The sequence below is a fragment of the Camelus ferus genome, chromosome 7, assembly GCF_009834535.1.
Source record: "Camelus ferus isolate YT-003-E chromosome 7, BCGSAC_Cfer_1.0, whole genome shotgun sequence".
Taxonomy (NCBI): domain Eukaryota; kingdom Metazoa; phylum Chordata; class Mammalia; order Artiodactyla; family Camelidae; genus Camelus; species Camelus ferus.
The window spans coordinates 44,372,751-44,378,285 of record NC_045702.1 but is presented as its reverse complement, the minus strand read 5'-3'; the positions used below and the strand labels follow the sequence as shown (position 1 = coordinate 44,378,285).

At 42.5% G+C, this 5,535-nt stretch overlaps 1 long non-coding RNA gene across 1 annotated transcript; it reads left to right on the top strand.

Moving 5' to 3' along the window:
• Positions 1 to 1,098: 1,098 nt before the first annotated feature.
• LOC116664917 lies at positions 1,099 to 5,262 on the top strand. Its single transcript, XR_004321463.1, has 3 exons — positions 1,099 to 1,351; positions 1,554 to 1,681; positions 5,113 to 5,262. It is a non-coding gene; the product is annotated as an uncharacterized LOC116664917 (long non-coding RNA).
• The last annotated feature ends 273 nt before the right edge of the window (positions 5,263 to 5,535 follow it).

Genomic DNA, 5,535 nt, shown 5'->3' with positions numbered 1-5,535 from the left:
TCAGAAAGCTACAAACTGCTCTCCTGAAGGCAAAGTCGTTCAGACCCTTACAAAGATTGTTAGTATTCACATTACATTAAGGAATGCTAAAACTTTATATATTCAATTAATCTTTTAATAGTTTGCAATCAGGCCTCATTTTTGTACACCACAACCCATTCTAAAGAATGTCTCAACTTAGAAGCTGACAGAGCATGGAGATACAGTCACAAAGGAGCCAAAAAAGCCAACCATAGCTAGTCTATCCGTCCTATGTCCCCTGACTACCTTCATTTACATAATAGAATCTCCCTCCAAAATTGTCTGAAGAAAGGGTGTTTTAAAAATCAAATCACATTTTAAATATATAGTTCATTTAGTTCAGTTTTAAAAGGCCTGCAGTGGTAAATCCTTTGGAAAGTAATTATTATCCTTAATCTGTTGTGTAAATACAGATTTTTACACCTTGGGTTTGCTTGAACTATACATATTCTTGAACTGAAGGGGCCACAAGAGCGATTTATTCCTCAACTTCAGTAACAAACTGCTGTTCTCGGTGCATGATTGCTTCATTGCTTTGGCAGCAGCAATTGGGATTAAGAAGGAAGGCAGCGGGTCAGGTCTCCAGCAGCACGTGTGGCGAGGACTTAGGACTCTAACACGCTCCTTTGTGGCCCTCAGGAAGAGGGTTTCTCCCCTTTTAAGTGAAAGGCGATCTTAGTTATAAACACCCGGTGTATTATATTAACTCCAAATAACATAGTTTTTTTAACTACAGGCTCCCAGGAGCAAATATTTTATTTCGTGTTAATCATGTAATTTACCTGTGTAAAAGTACCGCATGCAGTTTATAAGTGCTACATAAACACGAATTAATAGAACAAATATTCAGAGAAAAGAAACAGCACCTAGAAGATTATGTACTTACTCTTAGGATTAAATAACATTGCTTTATTAATAACTACTTAAGCATCAAATCTAAAACCCAAATGCTTCAGGCATACTGAATCATCACTTCAGTAAAGCAAATGCCATGAATATGAATGAATGAATGAACATCATTTTATTGGGTCTTCTCCTTCTTGCATCTTTCTCTTTCAGCCAGGTAAGTCGAGGCACACATCGTAAGGGTAACTGGGATTTGTCTGAGTCAAATATGGTAAGGCAAGCCGGCACAGAAAACACTGCCATAAAGGAAGAAATTTTTTACTTACAGACCCTGGAAACCGGAGGCACAGCATGCCACACAGGGCCACGTGTGGAAGCACCAAGGTCAGCAGGAAGGAGGGGGGGGAGAAAGAGGGAGAAGAGCCTGGGGGAGAGCCTTGACTGCGGCTTCAGCAGGAAGGAATGGACGAACTAAGAGAAGCAGGTTTAGTATCGGCTTGCCTGAGTAATTTCAGTGATCTCCAGGGGGAAAGGGCTGGCTTTCCTTTGTGTGACGATGAGGGCGGGCTGAATAGGGACTCAGCGCAAAAGAACCCAATAGAGGCGGTGGCTGGGGATGTGGGCTCTGGATTGGTTGGTATGCATAGGGAAGGCAGGCTCACAGGTGAGCTGTTTGCTGTTTCTAGGCATTAGCCAGCTCTGGGAAGAGCAGTCTCTCCGGGGTCAGCAAGGCTCCAAGATGTCAAAGCACCAAAAATGCAGACAAGACAGATACATCAACTGAAATTCTCTGGAATTATACAGGAAGTGAGAGGTAAGGTCCAAACATGCATTTCACCCCTCACTTCTCCTGAATCCAGAGAATCTGGTAGAAATGAAAACTGAAGTTTCAGAAGTAGAATCTTACTTGCCTAAGACATTTCATTAAATAACCATAAAACCATTCATTAGAGTTGATAATACTTGGAAGTCCTCAAATTAGAGTATCAACACCATAAATGTGTTGTGAATGAATTCGAGTTAGGTTTGGCTACACGTGGCTGAATATCAGATTAACAGTGGCCTAAAGAAAGTAAAAGCTTTTTCTTTTCCATGTAAGTGAAAACTAGAAGCAGGCACTCCGCTCCACTCAGTCCTCAGGGATCCAGGCTCATTGGGGCTCAGGCTGAGCTATCCCGAGATCTTCTGTTGGCCCCCAGGATGGAGGATGGCAGCAACCATGTTTCAGGCAGCAGGATGGAGGAGGGAACAAAAAATCAGAGAGTAAGAAGCGCATATCACCCTGTTTTGGGTAAGCATCCTAGGAACTTGTTTGGAAAACCCGGGAACGTTTGAAGAAAGCACTAACCACGCTGTCTCCAGACTGCTGTGCTGATCCACAGACCCTGGACTTAGGCTGCAGCATCCCCTGCCTCCGGCCAGTCCTCCTCACTCCAGACCGGCCCCCCACAATCCCAGCTGGCAAGAGCCAATTCTTTAGTATCCTGTTGCTACTATTTTCCCCAAATTCAGTGGGTTTTGTATACTGACTGCTTGGTTTGTCTCAAGTCTGAAGTCAAAGGGAGATTCTGTCAGCAACCAAGTTCCTCTCTGTCCTGAAAGGGTTTCTCCTTAAATCGGAGGGCTTGTCCCTCTACTTGTTTACTAAACGCATCACGGTATGTATAGTCATACCCCCACCGCTAGATTGTTTTCTAATTGTTGAGTATCTTGTGCAGTGCTTAATACATCAAACCCTTAGAAGATGTCCATTATTTCAAAAATCTTAGCTTAGGGCCAGCATATACTTGAGCTCAGTGTTTGGGGAAATTTAAATGTGAATAAAATAGTAAACACACACACACACACACACACACACACGCACACACACAAAGAAGAAGAAGAAGATGAAGAAGAAGCAGTGCATATCTGCTATCTTTCAAAGATGGTTTCCAGACTTGTCACATGACACTTCAGTTTTATCTTGTTGGCCAGAACTTAAGACACATGGCCATATCTAGGTACAAAGAAACCTGAAAAATGTAATTATTTACTAAAAAGCAAAGTCTCTGTTGCTCCAAAAGAAGAGAAGATTGAGACAACTAGTGGTCGTCATGCCAGCGTTCGGCATCGAGTTTATGTCTTCTGTCCTTCCAAATTCCCTTCTCTTCTGTGCCATCACTGACATCTCCAAAAGTGGTAGGCCGGGAACTTTTCAAGCCAGAAGTGGGTGGGTAAACGAAGGGGTGAAATGTAACCAGGGAGGCCCTCAGGAAGGAGCCCTGAAGTAAGGTGGCCAGGTTCAGAGGCCCCCGTGGGGACCAGCTGCTATTGAGCTCTGCAGAATGGTCTTGGGAGCCTCTGGACTGGAATCCTGGCTCCACGTCCTGACTTTGCCATTTGCCAGTTTTGCAAGGTTGGGCAAGTTACTTGACTGCTTTCTGCCTCCATTTCCTTATAAACTAGAGATAATACACCAGAGTCACTTTGCTGTGAAAATTAAATTAGATAATTTATGTACAGTGGTCAGCATAAGGCCTGGTCCAGATTAAGCACCCCATAAATGTTACTCTTAATTCTATTATGATTAAGAGAGGAGTCAGTATCATGGAGCCAGACTGCCTGGGAACAGACCCCGGCTCCACCCTCTCCTAGCTGTCTGCCGTTGAGCAAGTTATTCAATTTCCCTGTGCCTCAGTTGCCTCATCTGTAAAAGGGGTGCAATACCAGGTTGTTTTGAGGCATGAACGAGGCAAGTCTGACAGTGCCTGTCACATGAAAAAAGACAGACTGCAGGGTGGAGCTGTTTCCAATGGTGCCTCTGGAGATAAGCTATTCAGGACCTGGGGACTAATAGTGGCGGCAGTAACTAGGGTTAGAGTGAATACTAGCAGAACTAGTAAGCAGTAGCAGCAGCATTACTGTTTACTAACTAGAGCAGCTTCCACTTGCTGCGTGCTAGCTCTATGCCGGCACTCGTGCTAGTCTGGGAGCGTCTCCTTTCCTGTCTTGTCCCCAGCTTTAGGACGATTCTGCCGAGCATCCCCTACAACCAGGCAACACTGTCACTTGGTTACTGTGCCATTCCACCTACTAGCTCCCTTTCCAAAAGGCATAACCTATAGTTTGGTCTTCATAAGTTTATTTATATACCTCTCCCATCCCTTTTCACCTCAAGAACTCTGAAAAAGCTATGTGCTCCAAGCACAAATTTAAGCTTAACATTTTCCATAAGTTTAAATAGTTACCAAGAATGTAATTTCCGCTAATTGGAAATACTGAGATTTTAGAATAAATATGTGGTGGTACTCCTGTGTATGTATCCAATGAAACTTAAATGTCACAGCAATTTGATGCCAACAGATCATCCATTTAAAAAAACATGAAAAGCTCTTATTTAACAATTAGAATACTTATTGTGTCCTTTTTTTTGAAATTATAATTCATAATACTTTCCCCACAGAATTTTTCCATGATTTAATTTTTACACTTTGATTGTGCTATCATACTTCTCAGCAGTGAAGGCAGATATATGAATTGTGTTTTAAATTTGTTTTAATTTCCTGTGACCATGACATTCCAAGTGTTACATATTTTTCTAGATGGAGCCTTCACTACAATTATTATCTAAGCAAAAATCATGAGAATATAAGTTTTGATTAAGAATTATTCAACATAAGAAGGAAAATTTTTTCTGGAAGCCGTTTCTTCAGGAGGTTGATCAGAAAGTGGTAGGGCCTTGATTAAAGGAAGCAGCCCAGATAACACTTTTTTGCTCCTTGGCCGTCTCTTCCTGCTAGACTGGAAGCCCCACGTGGAAAGACTCTGTGCTGTTTCATTCCCTGCTGTGGCTCATCCTTTAGAACTGTGCCTGACACACAGTAAACACTTGTTGTCAAGGGAAATTGTCTTTTTGATTGATATCTCAGAGGCTTTTACACCATAGGCCATGCACTTTAGTAAGATCTGGGGTGGGTAAGGGCAGACGAGAAAAATGCCCTTCTTTTGTAGAGCGGGAGAAGCCTGCTGGGACAAGGAGATGGAGGAGAGGATACATTTCTCAGAACCCAGATGATCCTGATGTAGATCACTTTCAGAAAGCCATCCACAGGGAAGTTGAGGACACAGAATTGGTTCCCTTGACAGTTCAATGCCCGAGTGCCCCCTATAAAGCTGTTATATACCTCCCTGGATATGCAGGACCCAGTCTGAAGATCTCCGGGCTTCATAACATTAATCAAAGATGTAATGCTGTTGTTTTAAAAGAGAGAAGTGGATGTGCCAGCATCAAGAAGAGTAAGGAGATTCAGGATGACACCTGCACCCCAATGTTCATAGCAGCACTATTTACAATAGCCAAAACATGGAAACAACCTAAATGTCCATCAACAGGTGACTGGATAAAGAAGATGTGGTATATTTATACAATGGAATACTACTCAGCCATAAAAACCGATAACATAATGCCATTTGCAGCAACATGGATGCTCCTGGAGAATGTCATTCTAAGTGAAGCAAGCCAGAAAGAGAAAGAAAAATACCATATGAGATCGCTCATATGTGGAATCTAAAAAACAAAAACAAAAACAAACAAACAAACAAAAACAAAGCGTAAATAAAGGACAGAAATAGACTCACAGACAGAGAATACAGACTTGTGGTTACCAGGGGGGTGGAGGGTGGGAAGGG